Source organism: Populus euphratica, unplaced genomic scaffold (assembly GCF_000495115.2).
Source record: "Populus euphratica unplaced genomic scaffold, PopEup_1.0 scaffold277.1, whole genome shotgun sequence".
Classification (NCBI taxonomy): Eukaryota; Viridiplantae; Streptophyta; class Magnoliopsida; order Malpighiales; family Salicaceae; genus Populus; species Populus euphratica.
The window spans coordinates 16282-32293 of NW_011500109.1; the positions used below are offsets into that span (position 1 = coordinate 16282).

The 16012-nt window shown below is 28.6% G+C and overlaps 2 non-coding genes and 1 pseudogene across 2 annotated transcripts; 1 reads left to right on the forward strand and 2 right to left on the reverse strand.

Moving 5' to 3' along the window:
• Positions 1 to 595: 595 nt before the first annotated feature.
• Positions 596 to 4844, reverse strand: LOC105109692 (double-stranded RNA-binding protein 4-like; annotated as a pseudogene).
• A 4335-nt stretch (positions 4845 to 9179) lies between these two features.
• On the forward strand, positions 9180 to 9253 carry TRNAN-GUU (transfer RNA asparagine (anticodon GUU)). The gene has a single exon. It is a non-coding gene; the product is annotated as a tRNA-Asn (tRNA).
• A 1692-nt stretch (positions 9254 to 10945) lies between these two features.
• TRNAS-AGA (transfer RNA serine (anticodon AGA)) lies at positions 10946 to 11027 on the reverse strand. The gene has a single exon. It is a non-coding gene; the product is annotated as a tRNA-Ser (tRNA).
• Positions 11028 to 16012: the final 4985 nt, after the last annotated feature.

Below are 16012 nucleotides of genomic sequence, written 5' to 3' on the forward strand. Positions count from 1 at the left end.
ACTAATTTGGAAATTGACATTCTTTTGGCGCCATTTCCTTTTAAATGGAATGGCATATTTTAAGCAAAACATCGTTTTATGCATTGTTCATTGAAAAAGAATGAGGGCGAAAAACAGTGTCATTTTGATCGCACTATTTGCCATCTTCTTCTCCTAGACATGTAGATACGGGTAAAGAAGAAATTTGTTCCCTTGTATTTGTCTCTCTCCCAAAAACAAGATCCACACCCATAGCCTACAACTAAACAAGAAAATAGAGAGGACAAGCCCTGCAACCAACCCTAAAGCGGCTACCCAATAACCATCCAACCACCCTACCCCCATGTCATTACTGGACATGGATAATAGCCCTCTCTCCCTTTTTTTCCCTTTATAAAAATCAAGGGATGGGCATGATATTTTTATAGAGTTTTGGACGCAAAATACATAAAGAAGATTGAAAGGAAAAAATAGAGAAAAACAAAAATAAATAGAGAGAGAATTGAGGAAAAAAACAAACAAGAAAGGAACAAAAGAAAAGGGAAGAAAACATAGAAGATGAACATAAACAAAGATAGAAAACATTGAAAAAAAAAGGAAAAAAAAACAAAGAAAAAGCACATAAAGAAGAACAGAAACAGTCGATCAGTAAAGCAGCTCCCCAATGCACAGTCACCTTGTTTGGAAAAAGAATCACTAGCGCCACCACTAACTCAGCTTTCCCCCGCCCTTCTCCTTCTTCTTATTCTCATCCTCCTGCATCTATCCCTTCTCCATTGTTCACGCTGCACATGAATAATGAAAAGTAAATTAATTCACTCTTTACTGTTCACGCAGAACAAAAGTTCTCCAATGTTTGTTGGACCTAATCAGTGCTGGTCCAAACCAAAACCAAAATGGTTAGGTCAAGCCCAATCGAATAATGAAAAGTAAATTAATTCACTCTCTACTGTTCACGCAGAACAATGAAAAGTTCTCCAATGTTTGTTGGACCTGATCAGTGCTGGTCCAAACCAAAATGGTTGGGTCAAGCCCAATCCAAAAAAATGACATCTTGTAGGCCAAAATTGGCCCAAACAGGTAGGGCTCAGCCCCTATGATTGGGTTGGGCCTAACCTGATATTATTTTATTATATATTTATAATAATATTATTATTATATTAGATATTAAAAAATCCAAAAATATTTTTTGAAAATTTAATGATTTTCCTGTGTATTTTTCTATCAATCTTACTTAATATTAGTTTATATTTTTATATTGTAAAGACACAAATATGATATTAAAATACCAGGTTTTTTACAAAATAAAAAAATCTAAAACAACAAAAAAAAATATTTTTATCTTCATGCATAAGGCCAAGTTTTTGAAAGCTTATAAGAAATTTTCATATCATATTTTTATACAATAAAAATTCAAAAATATATATTAGCATATATTTTAACTTTAATATCCAGTTTATTAAAGCATGAGAACTAGGCCAATATTTTAAAAAATATCAAAAAAATTATTTTGTTTTTTTAACATCTAGAATTACAAAATTATATGTAAAACACATTCCCGATATTAAAAAGATAGTTCTTTTATGTATAGACATTAGAACAGTTAGGTTTTTTTTTATCAGATAAGAGAAAGATATTACTGAGGAGGACTTTTCTTAAACTATATACAGACCAACAAATAAAAACGAGACAATATGTTAGCTTCTATTAGACATTAAACATTGCAGCTTACCTCAAGTAAAGTATATTTGAAGTGTTAATATCTTTCTTTTATGCAACCAGTCTTCGTACCCGAGCTCTAAGACCAATTAAAGTTTTTAGTAACCAAAATACTCTGTGGTAACTCTTATTCTCTCTTTCCACTGATAAAAGACAAGAAATTCTTGTCTCCCCCATTTCTTGATTTGCATATATGGAGAGTGGACACATTTCACCACAAAGCTACACATGTGCGACAAACAAGATGTTAGATATCTGTTCTTTTCTTATAAAATTTTTAATCGATCATTGTGATGTCCGAATGTGACACTGAGTATCAACTTGCTCATTTTCGCTAGCCTTTTTCTTCTTCCTCCTCTTCTTTTTGGTTGCACTAGAACCAGCATCAATAACCCTATTCTGAAATAGGTTGTGTGAATGCAATTGGAAAAGGAGCCGGGTCAGGAGCTGGATCTGGTCTCGATCTCTTGAACTCATGGTGGGGTGGACGCATTCCTGAAGCTGCAGGTGAAATTGCACTTTCTGGTACAGCATCCCTAACAATAGCAACTCTAACCTCTTGCTCTTGACTGACTGTGGTCTCGAAACATCCAAATTTTACTCCCCCATGCACAATGTTGGGTTGGGAATGGCTTGGATCCTTGACCCTATCCAATGCAGCATAGAGTTTTCTTTTAAACTTGATTATTTCATAAAGAATTTTTGATGACCCAGAATCACCTGTTTCACCAGCTTTAATTAGTTAACCACCCGTGAAAAAAGAAACAAACAAACTGCAAAAACATAATATGTAATATGAAGCAAATTCTCAATTCCTCATGAAGGTAAGGATACCTGGAAGAGAGAGTATCACACTGCTTGCTGCCAATTGTTCAGCCTCTTTCTTGTTTCTGCCAGCATCACCAGTATAACTTACACCATTGAAAACTAAAGTGGACACAAAAACAGGCAGCAGCCCTGGTGACTGAACAGTGTTGCAAGTAGGCTTTGCAAGATGCACCTTCACAGCAAATTCATTGAGAATGGATTTGCAAAACAACGTGTCCTGTATATATAGCCAAACAAGAACAAAGACGGACATGTAGAAAAGTAAGAAGCAAAATAAACATTCTTGACACAGTGCTGTAAATGGGGACTTCCAGATACACCTTGACTTCAAATTCATACAGGACAGAATTTAAAACTATAACCAAACAATAAAAAAGAGAAGCTTGTGGAAAGGTAAGAAGCAAGGCAACATTTTAAGCAAAATTGGCACCAATGTACCAAAACAATCTATATAATTAGAATAAAAACATTGTGCTTCAGATCAGTGCATTTTTCTATTCACTTGTATGATCAATCAGAAGAGATTTCAAAACATCAATGATAGTGTAGAATGACTTGTGAATCAGGTATCTAAATATATAGACAACCAATGAAAATTCATTTGAAAAAAAAAAACTAATATTGCTTTGAAAAATGGAGGGAAGCCATTTAAGTTGTCACAACGAAGAATGTCACAAGCCTAAAACACAAAACTAATACATTCATAAAGCCCCTAAAGAACAACAACAAAAGGATGAAGAAGAAAAGAATTAATAGCATTTGAAGAGGTAAAATTTACAATTTGTTCACAAACCTCATCTAGAAGGGGACATCCTTCATCCTTTACCCTTTTTAGAATACTCTCAAGTGCCAGTTTCGCAACTTCTTGTTCAACTTCCTTTCAAGGAAAGAAAATGTTTGGAGAGGTATATTGTGCTCCATTTACCCACAAAGTTTATCTAAACCTTGGTGCGTGTGAGGATACTTCATTGAAAGTTTGATATACTGGGAGCTGTAAGGATGATCTTCGCGTGTATTCTTGCAGACGATTCTTGAACAACAAGCGCTCTGGAAGGCCTTAAAAAATCACGCAGATAAAATTTAAGTCATCTGCATTATCAAATATAATCAAACTTCAAACAATTATATACAGAAAGCTGCAAGTAACAAACTAAATATGAAATATAAAGGCATCCAGGTGGCCATCCCCTACAATCAAAAGTCCTGGATGCAAAAAACTTAATGTCACTTGAGGTTCACTGAGCAAGATGAACACGACCATCTGCAAGCTTGAGCGTACAAATTCAATAACTTTGTTGAAACAAAAAATCATTAGATTTCAAGAATCAAATAGTAGAATTTACATTGTCAATAATAGTAGAGTGACCTCTTTGCGAAACCGAGATAAACAAATTTTACACCAAACAATCAATGCTTATTCCTTAATCAAGTAATTATTCAATAATATCAGTCTAAATACACAACTCCAACAATTATTCCAGTAACATTAAATAATTTCTCTTCATAGCCAAGCAGAGAGATTTGTTACACTAACAAAATGCCTTCTTATTGATTTATCACAATTTCTACAAATAGCAAATTCTTATTGATTTATCACAATTTCTACAAATAGTGAAACTAACAAAATAAAGGATTAGTAATAAATAATAATTCATATGTACGACAAGGAAACACCGCCTCCATCACAAAGGAAAGAAACTACTTTGCCATTTAATGGCATAGAAACAAAAAAAAAAAAGAATGATTCCTTTTTATATTTCTCTTTTTAGAAGACAAAAGATTATTCTTTTTTTGACATTTAATCAACCTACTAAACAACCAAAAAATGCACCAAAAAATATTATTCTTTTCAACTTTCTCTTTCAAAAAAAAAACACATAAACCTTCAAGATACAAACTTTCTAATCCCCACAAAACAAAAGGCCATTTCAAAAATCCCAAACATGAAAAACTTAAAACACCCAAAAACAGTCTCAAACCATAACGCAAACCCATTAACAAAAAATTCACTTTTTTTCTCTAATGTATTCGAGAAAGACAAATATTTTAAGAAATGCAAGACTTACGGGTAATAGTAGAGGTTGCCGGAACCGAAGATGGAATGGAGTCAGGAATTTGAGGTGGATTTGGGGTCGGATCAGGGAGTGGAGTCAAAACAGGAGCCATTCCTTGAGCTGGAACCAAATGCAAACCCAAACCAAGAGTATTACAACGAGATACAGCATGACTTTGAGTCAAAGGAGGAGGAGGAGGAGGAGGGTTAGAGGGTTCGGGTGGGGGCGGATTATCCATGGTTAAAAGAGGAGGAAGCGCATCTGTGGGTGTTATATACATTTTAAATATTAACTTTTTAAAAAAATAAAAACAAAAAGGCTATTGCAATCCGACAAAGGCGGGCGTGCGGTTTTCTTTTTTTAATTTTTAAAAGTACGGATTATTGTAAGGCTGGATTGTATTTTTGTCAAGTGTTTGAACATAAACATGTATTATTTTTAATACTTAATGGTTAGCAAATATAAAACTTGTATATATTTATTATAAAAAAATTTAAATTTTGTATAACTTTCTTATATGTATATTAAAAAAATTAAAATAATATTTCTGATATTATGTTGTATTAAAAAGTTTAATATCTTTTTTAATAAAAAAGAGAGAGAAAAACATCATTTTCTTAAACATAAATAATAATTTCAATTATAAAAAAGCTATAATGAAGTAAGTTTGAGTATATATGATAAAAATAAATATAATCAAGTCAAAATATGATAAATAATATAATCAAGTCAAAATATGATAAATCTTAATATCTAAACATCTTTTAATTGTTTATTTTAGTTACTTATATTTAGTAATATCTATGATTAAAAACTCTTGAAAGATCTTTGAAGGAAATAAAGTTTGATAAAACATAGTACCTCATACATTAGTATTTATACTTTAATATTTACAAATAAAATGTCTTCTCCTGCCAAAATCACTACTTTATGACAATATTTATGAATTAATTTAAAAAAAAAGTCATATGTTAAAATAAAATCTATATATAACACTAATACATTTATCATGCATGTGAATAAAAATTTTATTCAAGATATCATTAATTTTTAACCTCATAATATTAACGTTATAGTTTTAACTGAATTATTTTATTTTAAAGAGTTTTTTTTGATTATATATGAGAAAAAAAATCAAAGATAGAGGCATGTATAGAAACTTTATGTAATGTTTTGACTAAGGAGTACGTTTTTTGATGTTAATAGAGCTTGTCAAAAGTTATTAGTTTTTTTATTCAAAGTAGTCAAAGATAATAAAAGATAATAACTTGTTTAATTTTGATATAGTTTTTAGTTTTTTATTATATGTAGAGTGGACGGAGATTAAAGATATGAACATTAAAAACAATTATAAATCGCTTTATTTAAAATATTCTTCTTTTATTATTGGCAGCCGTTGCAAAAAGGAATAATTAACTAATCTTTTTTATCTAAATAAGTTTGAAATAACGCGAGACAATAACCATATATCACACACACCTATTTTTAAACAATTTTAGACTTTTAAGAGTCAAAATAAAGTGTCAATAGAATACTATATAATTAGAAGTGATTTAAAAAACTTAATTTATATTATTTTAGGTTTCGCGTGATGTATACATAGCCATGTGTGGAATTAGCCTAGTTTTTAGGAGTTATATTAATGTTTTAGTCTCTCTTTTTTTTAGATATAGAGTTGAATTTTCACATTGTATTAACATATATTTTATATTATCATGTTCCAAATAAATAACTAGTTTCCTTATATAGAATAAATCTTTTATTTTGGGCACATACAATTTTAATTAAAGAAAGATAATATACACGTGATGATTATTCAAGTTTAGGTGGGTGGGAAATAATATGCTTGGTGTGTTTGGGAATTGGAATTATGATTGTAATGAGAATTGAATCAATTAGTGTTATATCTTAATGCCTAAGCACTTTTGCTATGGAACGTCACAAACATGGATGGTAGCATGCACTGATTAGATTTTCGCATTTTATTTATTAAATTTTAAATAGCTGTTTGGATATTTATTACCTAAGTTTTATTTATTAGTTGACTTGAAAAAAAAATATGTGTATGTATGTATGTATGTATGTATACATACATACATATACATATTAAATAGAATTATACATGTTATACATGTGTGTGTATTAATGTGTTAATATTAAACCTAATTCTGCCTATGGATGTCTGTGGGTTTAAGTCCAAAAATTTTCTTGTTTAGGTTATCTCTCCTATAAAAAATTAGGTATTTTTTTAAACTCATCTTAAGTCTTTAATTATTTATTATATAAACACTAATAAAAATTTTGTTTTTCTTCAATAAAAGATAGATGTTTTTGTCTTTTTTTTCTTTTATAATATTCAAGCTATAACTAATAATATTTTATTATTTATCTAATAGGACCCATTATAAAAAAGAAAATTCTTATAACGCCCAAGTTATAATTAATAACATTTTATTAGTTATTCAGTAGATCCAACTCTACAAAAAAGTGACACAATTAGGAGACAGAATAAAATTTATGACACACAAAAAATGATAAGAATATATTTATTTAGTATTGATCTCTTTTACTTGTATTTATTTATTTTTGTAAAATATATCTTATTAAATAACTAATTAAATATCACCGGTTATAATTTAAAAATCATAAAATTTCTTGATTACAAAAACTTTTTAGTGCTAAAACTATAACTATTTACTTCATATTAGTTATTCAATGAATCCATTTTAAAACCCATTTAGGAGTTCATTAGATTTGTACACTATCTGTTTGTAAGCCTGTACAACACCATTAGTCCTCTCCATCGTCTCGGAAGTAAGCTTCCATCTAGTCGGATACAGTAGTATATATATTTTTCTCCTCTAGCTTCTCTTAGATCTTCAAGGGTGGGGTTTCTTCCGCATGTTCTTTCCTCCCTCCCTTTTTTCACTTACTTGTTTTTGTTAATCTATTGTTTCTCCGCACACATTCACACTACGTGTTTGATTAAACAAAGCCTTTTGCTAAGCTGTTTTTCATGGAACGCATAACACTTCAAAAGCATGCTATGTAATTAATGCTTCATTCGGTATGGGAACACAAAAGAAAATGGGAAATGAAACGGTGACTTTTTGGGAGATACGTGCTTAGTATTATGTTTTAGTTGTAATTTAAAAAGAAATTATTTTATAAAAAATATTTTTAATTAAGGTTGGGTTAGTATTTATATATATTTGGTTAAAGTTGTTATTAAAATTAAAGTTAAATAAAAATAGTTTATATATTTAGATAATAATGCTTTTCGAATTAAAGTTATAAAATAATTTTAAAAAATATATTAATATTGGTTGTTTTTAATTTAAATATTAAAGATTTAACTGATGTTATTACATCATGAAATGAATAATATTTAATATAAAATATTTTTTATTATTCCATTAAACTATCTATAGTTCCATCACGTATTAAATACATTCAATAAAGACTACAGTTTCATTGACTTCATAAGCGTGCAATAACATTAGGTAAAATATTATCAGGAATAAAATTGAGATTGTGATCAAATTCTATAAATATTACGTTATCAAGCGATCTCTTTTTAATTTATATAGTGTAGTTTTTCGAATAAAACACAATTAAAATTTAAAATTTAAAATTAAATTTTATTATTATTTTACGGGATCGAACCTGATTCAATACATTTAATTTTTTACTAAATCTGGTTTCACTGGAACAATAAAAACAAGTTTTTTATGGCATCTATATAAAAAAATATAATTAGAATTAACTGGTTGGCATGGTGGCTCGCTATTTATTATAGCCCCAAAATTAGATTAGTAAGAGACATGTTTGACATTACTTTTTAAAAATGTTTTTGAAAAATTTAAATTTTTTTATTTTAAATTAATATATTTTTGATGTTTTTAAATTATTTTGATGTATTAATATCAAAATAATTTTTAAAAAATAAAAAATATATTATTAATATATTTTTTGAATAAAAAATATTTTAAAAAATAACCAAAACCATACTCCTAAACATGTTCAATTTAAATAACTCCATTCCCTTGGATATATATTCATATTAACTCGATATCTAGCTAACTCAGGATTTAACACATGTCAAAGTTCATGTCAAATCAAATTAAAAGTTGTGATTAAATTTTATTATCTTAATCTATCAAATTAGTATAATTTTTTTTTAAAAATCATTTTGATTTATTTTACAAAAATTAAATACTATCAGTTTAGATTAATCAAGTCAAGAATTTGATCTATGCTGAGAATTTTATGCCAGCTGATTTTATAATTATAGTACGTGGTGGGACTCCTTGTGCTCATCTTTTTAAGTTCAAAAGTGCGGTTTTGTATTTTCTATATTTTTACGATTCGCTTTCCATTTGAGATATACAGGGACACAGTATACAAGCTTTGTACAGTTTGTTAAATACTTTTGAATAAGAAAGGAGCCAAATGAAAATTGATGATAACAACAAATCCTCCAAAGAAAAAACCACACAAACTCTCCATTGGTTTGCCTCGGAGAAGCCCCGCCCCATGCGTCCCCGTTGTGCTGGTTGAGAAAGAGTTTTATTCTTTATCATGTAAAGGTAACAAACAGCTGGAATAGCTCAGTTGGTTAGAGCGTGTGGCTGTTAACCACAAGGTCGGAGGTTCAAGCCCTCCTTCTAGCGCTTTCATTTTTTCCTTTCGCCTCCTTTTTTTTTTTTTTTTTTTTTTTATTGTTTCCTGTTTCTTGCGGGACTTTAATTAGATCGTTTTTGAGCCCATAAAAAATACATTGCACAAAGGGAAATGTATTTCACAGAATATGGAAGCCATTTTCTTGGATAAAGAAGTGATCTCTTGAATCTTTAACCCATAACAATGTTTATGCTAAGGTGATGATTTAGTCTACTATTTGAACTTGGAAATAGAAAATATACCCTTTTAATCGTTAGGTTAATCTCCTCGTGTTTCTATATATATATATATATATATATATATATATATTATTTAATAGTATTAATTAGACTTGCTATGGTTAACTCAGACATTATAATTTTAGTTATTTCATATTACAAACTGTTAAATATTTTTATTTATTGTATTGTTATGACTTATCGTACGCTACGCTTCAATAGCTTAACTAATTATTAAATAATGATGTTATTATTAATATTATCGTAAAATCACGACTCAAAACATACATTGTTAATTTTAAAAGTAAAATAAATTCCATTTACTTTGTAATTATGATCTATTAAATAGATTTATTAATGCACTTCAAAAGTTATCTTTTTTGTTTTCTTAATTTAGCTAATTGCTTTATAATTGTGATAAAATTAGAAAGAGTACAGTTTTTAATAGTACCTTAAAGTATGTTTGTTGAGAAAGATTATTAGGGCAAAATGGAATGATGAATGGAGAATAATGGATGACTTACCATCTTTCTTGTTGTCTGTCTAATAAGGAAGGAGAAGAATAAGAGTGAATTCATCCAAAATAAAAGTATAATCTAGCTATATTGAAAGATGATAATATCATTATCTCATATCAGTTAGAAATAAGGATCTTAATTATTTATATAATATAAAAATCATATTTCTTTTTAAAAAATATTTAAAAAAAAAACAAAGCTCATTATACAATTCTAACCCATCAGTTAAATATTATTTTTTAGAGGATTTATCATATATAAATATATATAAATATGAGCACACATCATAGTCACTTATACAGCACAAGAATTATTTTTTTATTAAAAAATACATTTCAAGAATATAATATACTATATGGCTCTCACCAATTAGTTAAGATAATATTTTTTAGTAGGTATATTATTTGTAGATATGAGCACATATTATTAAAAAAATTAAAAATTATAAAATCATAACTTCAGAGTGATTAGAGAGGTACTTCCAATCCCTCCTTGTTGAATACGTATCTCTCATTCTCAATCCCTCCTTTCTCATTCATCTGAATCTCTCTTGAAAAAAAAAAAGTGTTGGGTAAGAAAAGAGATATTGTTCAAGTTATAAAGAACTACTTATGAGTGACTATGAATTAATAAGCAAGTATTTACACTTACTATATTTGAAAAAATGTGTTATTATTTCACATTAATGGCAAGCATAGCAAACCAATGCAGTAGATGTTAATTCTACAAGGCAAGTAGGGGACGAATGTGATATGTTTGGGTATATATTATGAGATTTGAGCAATCTCATCCAAGTATGAAATGGGCTAAATAGACAGTAGCTATTGTTTCTTGGGCCAATAGATTCTTCCGAGGAAATTGGGACTTCTAAAGTAGCCAAGTTTTCGATTTCTATGAAAGGTCCAAAAGAATCATATTAGCCTTCAAAATTTTAAGAGCCAAAAACCGTGAGCGGCAGGATTCGAACCTGCGCGGGCAAAGCCCACATGATTTCTAGTCATGCCCGATAACCACTCCGGCACGCCCACGAGTTATGTTAAGATCGCCACATATTGATAATAATAATCTAGATATTATGGCTGACAAACTTCCAGTTCCCAAAGCAAGTCTTGTAAGCAAATCGAAGTGAATGCATAAAATATTCGAGATCATCTCAATAAGATAAACTTTGAGCATTGAGATTTAATGTCAAGACGGGACTTGTACACATGCCTAATTAATATTTGTCCGGACATTGCATGTGCATGTTACATGCATTTATTTGTTTTAATTTGTATTTTTATTGTTATTTATCAATGAAAATAGAAAAAAAAAATATATGGGCCTATTTAACTTCTAAGAACATTTTAAGCGAAAAAAAGAAAAAAGAAACCCTCCATTAATTAATGACATTTAATTCAATGCACAATACGAGAAATAAATGGGATATATAAGACTTTTCCCATCCATGCTACACACACGTGGTAGTCCATAAAATCAGTCACAATTCACTGAGGTATCTGTTGGTGCCCCATAATTAAAGGAATTAAAAACAGGATTTACTGATTTAAAAAGGAGCATGCATGAACATGAGCTAGGATGCGATTAAATGTTGTAGGCGATTGGCAAGGCACGAATCACTTCACATGCAATTCGCCATGCTCTGCTGTTAAGGTCACGAGGGGCAATGGATCTGGTTAAATTGATGTGTTAATGCTTTCGGTATGGTGTGTGGGTTTTATTTGTATAAATCTTATTTTATTAGCATTTTTCTTTCATTTTTTTCGCCCAATTGCAGCCTGAGAAACAGAATTTATTTGAGTATTTGGATGACTTTTACGAAGAATTGTAAATTTGGGTAATTATTTGAGTTTTTTCCTTTATGTGACTCACAGATTTTTCCCTGCCCAAATTGATTTTGGATAACTTGAATATACAATTATTGATAATCTTATACAATGGTTCAATCCACGAGACAAAAGGCATCTTTGGGAGTTTAGGAGTGTGATTGTTGTTATTTTTTAAAGTATTTTAATATTTTTTTAATTTTTAAAAATTATTTTTAAAATCAACATATCAAAATAATTTAAAATCATCAAAAATATATTAATGAAAAACAAAAAAAAATCAATTTTTTTTGAAAACTTTTTTCAAACATAGTCCCAAACATACCCGAACTCTCCAAGAAATCAAAATCCGAGGAAGAAAAAAGGGGCTTCAATAGCATCTCCACTATTTTATTAATTAAAATATTATTTTAAAAAAATAAATTAATAAAATAGTATTTTAAATAAAATAAATATAACTTTTTTTATCTTATATATTCTAATAAAAAAAATCTATTTAAAAAGTCAATTCTATTAAAGTGGAATAAATAAATATTTTATTTTTTTAATGATTTTGATGTTTTTTTCTTTTTACGTAGCTAGATTTAATTAGTTTATTTTTTTTACTGACTTCACTTTATTAATTTTGACTCTTTTAAAATATATATAGGAATAGTATTTATAGAAAAGAAAATATATGTTAACATTTTATTTGTCTTTTTTTTTTGAAGTATGAAAAGCAAGTAAAAAAAATTAAAATATTAATTTTTTAATTTTAACTATCCATTTAACAACTCCCTTGAAGATGCTCTAACATGTGATTATGGAATCTAATTGTGATTAACTTTGAATAAAGTTACAATTATTAGGGCATTAATTAGTGTATTATGTTCATGTGCATTGAAGTCAGCAAGACAGGTTTAAGAAATCAAAGCACTTGCTTGAAAATACAGCTCCATTGTACATTTTGATGTCAAGATTTTTTAAGAGTTCGAAAATCATCACATGCTGAACCCACATGGTTCCCCCCGGTGCCCTACGAGGCAACAAGAATATTGGGACATTCATCATTAAGAAAAAATGAGGACCCATTTTGTCTTCTCATTTTGTTGGAATATTGCTGGGTTTGATCGTGCAACCAACAATTATAATCAATTTTCAAGTGTTGGATTGAGATACACATAGATTATGATGTGGTAACCTCATATCTTAGCATATCCCTGCCGAAAGAATTTACAAGAAGAGAAAAAATAGAAAGTAGAATACAAGATACAACGTGGAAAAGGAAAAAAAAAATCATTAGAAAGATAAAGCAAAATTAAGAGGTATAAATTTAATTATAAGAAAAAAAAAAAGCAAAATTAAGAGGATAAAGCACATATAAAGATAAATGTAAAACGTAATTAAGATGCATGAAAAAAGATAAATTTATATTTGACAAAAACCATTGAATGCAATAATAATTTTCTCCATTTGTAGAGAAATATTAGGCTTGATGGCTAAACAAACTCAAAGATTAAACTAAGCTTATTATAATATAATCCCAATAGAATAATACTTATTAAATAAAAACAACTCAGCATTTAAAATATCCCTCGCTTTCACAGCTTCGCTGCCGACTATATTGCTCGATTCAACTGTCTTGCTTGTGCCGATTCAGTCCTTGGATTCCTTGAAGTATTGCATTTTGTCCCTATTGTTCCTTAGACAAACATGTTGGTCCTTAAAAAGGATTTCTTTTAGATGTAAACAACTACGAATTAATACATCAATCTGATTGAGAGGATTGACCGCTTAAACTCGGATCAATGAAGAACTCAATGAAACCATCTAGGTGGTGGCCAAGTGGTAAAGACTTGGGACTAAGGGGTTTGCTCCCTCTATAGTCTCAGGTTTGAGTCCTTGATTACTCATATGATGGCCACTGGAGGCTTACATGGTCGTTAACTTCAGGGCCCGTGGGATTAGTCGTGGTGCGCGCAAGCTGACCCGGACACCCACGTTAATCTAAAAAAAAATGAAGAACTCAGTGAATACGCCTGAAAAATTGCCCAAAGGCTTCCTTGCCACTCTAAAACAAATCCACAATTTTACATATTTTTGGAGTTTTTTAAGTTATTGGTGGTTATCAAATAACTAGTATTTAAATTGTTAGATAAAGTTTAAAATATAATTTATATTATTTTTTAATACAATTCTTTGAATAAATTTTTTTAATTTAGACTGAAAATTTACATAAACTCATATTATTTTATATTTAATTTTTATCAAATAAATAAGAATAATGATATTCGAATTTATAACTGATTGAACATCAAAATTCTAATACCATATCAAAAAATTAATTTAATCTAATAATTTAAATATCAAAATAAATTTTTAAAATATAATTTATATTATTTTTTTTATGAAAAAAATTAATTTAACCTAATAATTTAAATATTAAAATAAATTTTTAAAATATAATTTATATTATTTTCTATGTATATTATAAAACGTTTGGTAACCCACACCAATAAATTATCAAAAGTCTCATTGGAAGTCGGTAACAACCGCCATTATAAAGAATGTTGGATTGTTGGGGAGCATAATTGGCTACACTTTTCGCACACAAGACTCTCAATGGAACATAGGTATAATAATCATAGTTTTCAATTAATTGGTTTGTGGGTTTGTGTCACAGGAGACATCACAGCTCAAGGAGCATGCCCTCTAGCCAGTCTAAACAGAATCTAGTGAGCTCCTTGTTCTTGTGCTTCATATTCTTTGCGTGGGAAATCTCCTTTCTTTTGCATTTCGTTCATCAAAATCTGATGCTATGCTCTATATGCTCCCTCGAAAAAGGGAGAAGGAAAGGTAGAAGAGACGATGAGATGCTGCTGTTCTCTAGGCTCTCTCTAATTTTCCTTTTTTCAGAGAAGATGTTCTATTTTTCTTTTTCCGACAATGGATAGAGATGTTCTTAAATCCGATTAAATTATAAAAAGAAAAAATGGGCAAAAAGAGTATTTCTTGAAGAAGTTTTGACAAAGACAACATTTTGTTGCTCTTTGAAGACACTTCTTGTTATTGATAATTGTTTCCCGGAAACCTTAATTTAGATACAAATTTATCAGTGCAAAACAATTAAGAATCCATTGATATTGCTTTTTGGCACTTGAATAGAGGATGGGAGATATATCACATGGTACTTTTATATTGTATGCTTTATAAGGTAAATATTACAACAACCATTATTTTTATTTCCAGGAATGTGTATGTGTGTGACTGTAAAACAATGATTGTGTGTTTGTTAGAAGTAAATCTGTCTTATGAAAAAAATAGTTTATATATTTAGATAATAATGCTTTTTGAATTAAAGTTATAAAATAATTTTAAAAAATATATTAATATTGATAGTTTTTAATTTAAATATTATAAATTTAACTACTATTATTACATTATAAAATGAATAATATTTAATATAAAATATTTTTTATTGTTCCATTAAACTATCTATAATTTCATCACGTATTAAATACATTCGACAAAGACTATAGTTTCATTGACTTCATAAGCATGCAATAATATTAGGTAAATATATTACTAGAAATAAAATTGAGATTGCGATCAAATTCTATAAACGTTATGTTATCAAGTGATCTCCTTCTAATTTATATAGTGTAGTTTTTTGAATAAAACATAATTAAAATTAAAATTTTAAATTTTATTATTATTTTATGGGGTCGAACCTGAATCAATACATTTAATTTTTAACTAAATTTTTAACTAAATCTAGTTTTGCTGGAACAATAAAAATAGTATTCACTGTTTATGTAAATAGTAAATACATTCTTCACTGTTTACTTAAATAAACAATAAAAAGTGAATTAATTCGTTTTTCACATAAAAAAAGAAAAAGTAGATAAAAATTATTTTTCATAAACTAAGGTTTAGCCTCAGGGGATTCATATAAAAAAATATAATTAAAATTAATATTTTAATTTAATGCTTACTTCCTGCCACTGCAGCAACCTTAAGTGGTTTACACTGGCTGGCATGGTGGCTCGCTATTTATTATAGCCCCCAAATTAGATTAGTAAGAGACAGGTTTGATATTACATTTTCAAAGTGTTTTTGAAAATTTTAATTTTTTTTATTTTTGAATTAATATGTTTTTGATATTTTTAAATTATTTTGATGTACTAATATCAAAAATAATTTTTAAA